We start from the raw sequence: 5000 nt of genomic DNA, 5'->3' as shown, positions 1-5000 counted from the left end.
ATCTTGGATGCTATGCAGTGTTGGGCCTGGTTAGCACTTGGATGGGAGACCACCTGGGAATACCAGGAGCTGTAGGTAATTTTATACTGCCAGAACATTCTTTTCTATTACATTTTACATTTAAATTTTTCATCTTATCAATGAATTTACTTGAGTTAAGAAGTAATAGAGGTCTAAAGTTAATGTTTTTGAGCACCTACTGCCAAACCACACTGGACATGCCCAATCTCGTCTGATCTTGGAAGCTATGCAGTGTTGTCCCTGGTTAGTACTTGGATGGGAGACCACCTGGGAATAACAGGTGCTGTAGGTAATTTTATGCAGCCTTAACATTCTTTTCTATTACATTTTACATTTAATTTTTTCAACTTATCAATGAATTTACTTGAGTTAAGAAGTAATAGAGGTCTAAAGTTAATGTTTTTGAGCACCTACAGCCAAACCACACTGGACATGCCCACTCTCGTCTGATCTTGGAAGCTATTCAGTGTTGGGACTGGTTAGTACTTGGATGGGAGACTACCTAGGAATCCCAGGTGCTGTCGGTAATTTTATACTGCCATAACATTCTTTTCTATTACATTTTACATTTAATTTTTTCAACTTATCAATGAATTTACTTGTGTTAAGAAGTAAAAGTGGTCTAAATTTAACACTTTTGAGCACCTACAGCCAAACCACAGTGGACATGCCCAATCTCGTCTCATCTTGGAAGCTATGCAGTGTTGGGCCTGGTTAGTATTTGGATGGGAGACCACCTGGGAATACCAGGTGCTGTAGGTAATTTTATACTGCCATAACATTCTTTTCTATTACATTTTACATTTAATTTTTTCAACTTAACATTGAATTTACTTGAGTTAAGAAATAAAAGCGGTCTAAATTTAATGCTTTTGAGCACCTACAGCCAAACCACAGTGGACATGCCCAATCTCGTCTGATCTTGGAAGTTATGCAGTGTTGGGCCTGGTTAGTACTTGGATGGGAGACCACCTGGGAATACCAGGAGCTGTAGGTAATTTTATACTGCCAGAACATTCTTTTCTATTACATTTTACATTAGATTTTTTCAACTTATCAATGAATTTACTTGAGTTAAGAAGTAAAAGAGGTCTAAAGTTAATACTTTTGAGCACCTACAGCCAATCCACACTGGACCTGCCCAATCTCGTCTTATCTTGGTAACTATGCAGTGTTGGGTATGGTCAGGACTTGGATGGGAGACCACCTGGGAAAAGCAGGTGCAGTAGGTAATTTTATACTGCCATAACATTCTTTTCTATTACATTTTACATTTAATTTTTTCAACTTATCAATGAATTTACTTGAGTTAAGAAGTAATACAGGTCTAAAGTTAATGATTTTGAGCATCTACAGTCAAACCACACTGGACATGCCCAATCTCGTCTGATCTTGGAAGCTATGCAGTGTTGGGCCTGGTTAGTACTTGGATGGGAAACCACCTGGGAATACCAGGTGCTGTAGGTAATTTTATACTGCCATAACAGTCTTTTCTATTACATTTTACATTTGATTATTTCAACTTATCAATGAATTTACTTGTGTTAAGAAGTAAAAGTGGTCTATATTTAATGCTTTTGAGCACCTACAGCCAAACCACAGTGGACATGCCCAATCTCGTCTGATCTTGGAAGCTATGCAGTGTTGGGCCTGGTTAGTACTTGGATGGGAGACCACCTGGGAATACCAGGAGATATAGGTATTTTTATACTACCAGAACATTCTTTTCTATTACATTTTACATTTAATTTTTTCAACTTATCAATGAATTTCCTTGAGTTAAGAAGTAATAGAGGTTTAAAGTTAATACTTCTGAGCACCTACAGCCAATCCACACTGGACATGCCCAATCTCGTCTTATCTTGGTAGTTATGCAGTGTTGGGTAAGGTCAGAACTTGGATGGGAGACCACCTGGGAAAACCAGGTGCAGTAGGTAATTTTATACTGCCATAACATTCTTTTCTATTACATTTTACATTTAATTTTTTCAACTTATCAATGAATTTACTTGAGTTAAGAAGTAATACAGGTCTAAAGTTAATGTTTTTGAGCACCTACAGCCAAACCACACTGGACATGCCCAATCTCGTCTGATCTTGGAAGCTATGCAGTGTTGGGACTGGTTACTACTTGGATGGGAGACTGCCTAGGAATCCCAGGTGCTGTAGGTAATTTTAAACTGCCATAACATTCTTTTCTATTACATTTTACATTTAATTTTTTCAACTTATCAATGAATTTACTTGATTTAAGAAGTAATAGAGGTCTAAAGTTAATGTTTTTGAGCACCTACAGCCAAACCGCACTGGACATGCCCAATCTCGTCTGATCTTGGAAGCTATGCAGTGTTGGGCCTGGTTAGTACTTGGATGGGAGACCACCTGGGAATACCAGGAGCTGTAGGTAATTTTATACTGCCATAACATTCTTTTCTATTACATTTTACATTTAATTTTTCAACTTATCATTGAATTTACTTGAGTTAAGAAGTAAAAGAGGTCTAAAGTTAATACTTTTGAGCACCTACAGCCAATCCACACTGGACATGCCCCATCTCATTTTATCTTGGTAGCTATGCAGTGTTGGGCATGGTCAGTACTTGGATGGGAGACCACCTGGGAAAACCAGGTGCAGTAGGTAATTTTATACTGCCATAACCTTCTTTTCTATTACATTTTACATTTAATTTTTTCAACTTATTAATGAATTTACTTGAGTTAAGAAGTAATAGAGGTCTAAAGTTAATGTTTTTGAGCACCTACAGCCAAACCACACTGGACATGCCCAATCTCATCTGATTTTGGAAGCTATGCAGTGTTGGGACTGGTTAGTACTTGGATGGGAGACTACCTAGGAATCCCAGGTGCTGTAGGTAATTTTATACTGCCATAACATTCTTTTCTATTACATTTTACATTTAATTTTTTCAACTTATCAATGAATTTACTTGTGTTAAGAAGTAAAAGCGGTCTAAATTTAACGCTTTTGAGCACCTACAGCCAAACCACAGTGGACATGCCCAATCTCTTCTGATCTTGGAAGCTATGCAGTGTTGGGCCTGGTTAGTACTTGGATGGGAGACCACCTGGGAATACCAGGAGCTGTAGGTAATTTTATACTACCATAACATTCTTTTCTATTACATTTTACATTTAATTTTTTCAACTTATCAATGAATTTACTTGAGTTAAGAAGTAATAGAGGTCTAAATTTAATGCTTTTGAGCACCTACAGCCAAACCACACTGGACATGCCCAATCTCGTCTGATCTTGGAAGCTATGCAGTGTTGGGCCTCGTTTGTACTTGGATGGGAGACCACCTGGGAATACCAGGTGCTGTAGGTAATTTTAGACAACCAAAACATTCTTTTCTATTACATTTTACATTTCATTTTTTCAACTTATCAATGAATTTACTTGAGTTAAGAAGTAAAAGAGGTCTATAGTTAATGTTTTTGAGCACCTACAGCCAAACCACACTGGACATGCCCAATCTCAACTGATCTTGGAAGCTATGCAGTGTTGGGCCTGGTTAGTACTTGGATGGGAGACCACCTGGGAATACCAGGTGCTGTAGGTAATTTTATACTGCCCTAACATTCTTTTCTATAACATTTTACATTTCATTTTTCAACTTATCATTGAATTTACTTGAGTTAAGAAGTAAAAGAGGTCTAAAGTTTACGTTTTTGAGCACCTACAGCCAAACCACACTGGACATGCCCAATCTCGTCTGATCTTGGAAGCTATGCAGTGTTGGGCCTGGTTAGTACTTGGATGGGAGACCACCTGGGATTACCAGGTGCTGTAGGTAATTTTATAGTGCCATAACATTCTTTTCTATTACATTTTAAATTTAATTTTTTCAACTTATCAATGAATTTACTTAAGTTAAGAAGTAATAGAGGTCTAAAGTTAATGTTTTTGAGCACCTACAGCCAAACCACACTGGACATGCCCAATCTCGTCTTATCTTGGAAGCTATGCAGTGTTGGGCCTGGTTAGTACTTGGATGGGAGACCACCTGGGAATACCAGGTGCTGTAGGTAATTTTATGCAGCCATAACATTCTTTTCTATTACATTTTACATTTAATTTTTTCAACTTATCAATGAATTTACTTGAGTTAAGAAGTAAAAGAGGTCTAAAGTTAATGTTTATGAGCACCTACAGCCAAACCCCACTCGACATGCCCAATCTCGTCTGATTTTGGAAGCTATGCAGTGTTGGACCTAGTTAGTACTTGGATGGGAGACCACCTAGGAATCCCTGGTGCTGTTGGTAATTTTATACTGCCATAACAGTCTATTACATTTTACATTTAATTTTTTCAACTTATCAATGAATTTACTTGAGTAAAGAAGTAAAAGAGGTCTAAAGTTAATGTCTTTGAGCACCTACAGCCAAACCACACTGGACATGCCCAATCTCGTCTGATCTTGGAAGCTATGCAGTGTTTGGCCTGGTTTGTACTTGGATGGGAGACCACCTGGGAATACAAGGTGCTGTAGGTAATTTTATACTGCCATAACATTCTTTTCTATTACATTTTACATTTAATTTTTTCAACTTATCAATGAATTTACTTGAGTTAAGAAGTAACAGAGGTCTAAAGTTAATGTTTTTGAGCACCTACAGCCAAAGCACACTGGACATGCCCAATCTCGTCTGATCTTGGAAGCTATGCAGTGTTGGGCCTGGTTAGTACTTGGATGGGAGACCACCTTGCAATACCAGGAGCTGTAGGTAATTTTATACTGCCATAACATTCTTTTCTATTATATTTTACATTTAATTTTACAACTTATCATTGAATTTACTTGAGTTAAGAAGTAAAAGAGGTCTAAAGTTAATGTTTTTGAGCACCTACAGTCAAACCACACTGGACATGCCCAATCTCGTCTGATCTTGGAAGCTATGCAGTGTTGGGCCTGGTTAGTACTTGGATGGGAGACCACCTGGGAATACCAGGTGCTGT

The 5000-nt window shown here is 37.8% G+C and overlaps 1 non-coding gene and 17 pseudogenes across 1 annotated transcript in view; all 18 read left to right on the top strand.

Moving 5' to 3' along the window:
- LOC148472524 (5S ribosomal RNA) overlaps window positions 1-78 on the top strand; it is a 119-nt pseudogene extending 41 nt beyond the window's left edge.
- Window positions 79-194: 116 nt separating this feature from the next.
- LOC148472523 (5S ribosomal RNA) lies at window positions 195-313 on the top strand (annotated as a pseudogene).
- Window positions 314-429: 116 nt separating this feature from the next.
- On the top strand, window positions 430-548 carry LOC148472522 (5S ribosomal RNA; annotated as a pseudogene).
- A 116-nt stretch (window positions 549-664) lies between these two features.
- Window positions 665-783, top strand: LOC148472521 (5S ribosomal RNA; annotated as a pseudogene).
- Window positions 784-899: 116 nt separating this feature from the next.
- On the top strand, window positions 900-1018 carry LOC148472520 (5S ribosomal RNA; annotated as a pseudogene).
- Window positions 1019-1369: 351 nt separating this feature from the next.
- LOC148472519 (5S ribosomal RNA) lies at window positions 1370-1488 on the top strand (annotated as a pseudogene).
- Window positions 1489-1604: 116 nt separating this feature from the next.
- Window positions 1605-1723, top strand: LOC148472518 (5S ribosomal RNA; annotated as a pseudogene).
- A 351-nt stretch (window positions 1724-2074) lies between these two features.
- LOC148472517 (5S ribosomal RNA) lies at window positions 2075-2193 on the top strand (annotated as a pseudogene).
- A 116-nt stretch (window positions 2194-2309) lies between these two features.
- Window positions 2310-2428, top strand: LOC148472516 (5S ribosomal RNA; annotated as a pseudogene).
- Window positions 2429-2778: 350 nt separating this feature from the next.
- Window positions 2779-2897, top strand: LOC148472515 (5S ribosomal RNA; annotated as a pseudogene).
- A 116-nt stretch (window positions 2898-3013) lies between these two features.
- Window positions 3014-3132, top strand: LOC148472514 (5S ribosomal RNA; annotated as a pseudogene).
- Window positions 3133-3248: 116 nt separating this feature from the next.
- Window positions 3249-3367, top strand: LOC148472513 (5S ribosomal RNA; annotated as a pseudogene).
- A 116-nt stretch (window positions 3368-3483) lies between these two features.
- On the top strand, window positions 3484-3602 carry LOC148472512 (5S ribosomal RNA; annotated as a pseudogene).
- Window positions 3603-3717: 115 nt separating this feature from the next.
- LOC148472511 (5S ribosomal RNA) lies at window positions 3718-3836 on the top strand (annotated as a pseudogene).
- Window positions 3837-3952: 116 nt separating this feature from the next.
- LOC148472510 (5S ribosomal RNA) lies at window positions 3953-4071 on the top strand (annotated as a pseudogene).
- Window positions 4072-4417: 346 nt separating this feature from the next.
- Window positions 4418-4536, top strand: LOC148472509 (5S ribosomal RNA; annotated as a pseudogene).
- Window positions 4537-4652: 116 nt separating this feature from the next.
- LOC148472508 (5S ribosomal RNA) lies at window positions 4653-4771 on the top strand (annotated as a pseudogene).
- Window positions 4772-4886: 115 nt separating this feature from the next.
- The window catches only part of LOC148472507 (5S ribosomal RNA), a 119-nt gene continuing 5 nt past the window's right edge, over window positions 4887-5000 (top strand). Inside the window, exon 1 of the ribosomal RNA XR_015873820.1 lies at window positions 4887-5000. This exon is cut by the window's right edge and continues 5 nt beyond it. This is a non-coding gene — a ribosomal RNA (5S ribosomal RNA).

This window comes from Taudactylus pleione, unplaced genomic scaffold (assembly GCF_031769625.1).
Source record: "Taudactylus pleione unplaced genomic scaffold, aTauple2 ptg000967l, whole genome shotgun sequence".
Classification (NCBI taxonomy): domain Eukaryota; kingdom Metazoa; phylum Chordata; class Amphibia; order Anura; family Myobatrachidae; genus Taudactylus; species Taudactylus pleione.
This window is presented reverse-complemented; position numbering and strand designations above follow the sequence as displayed.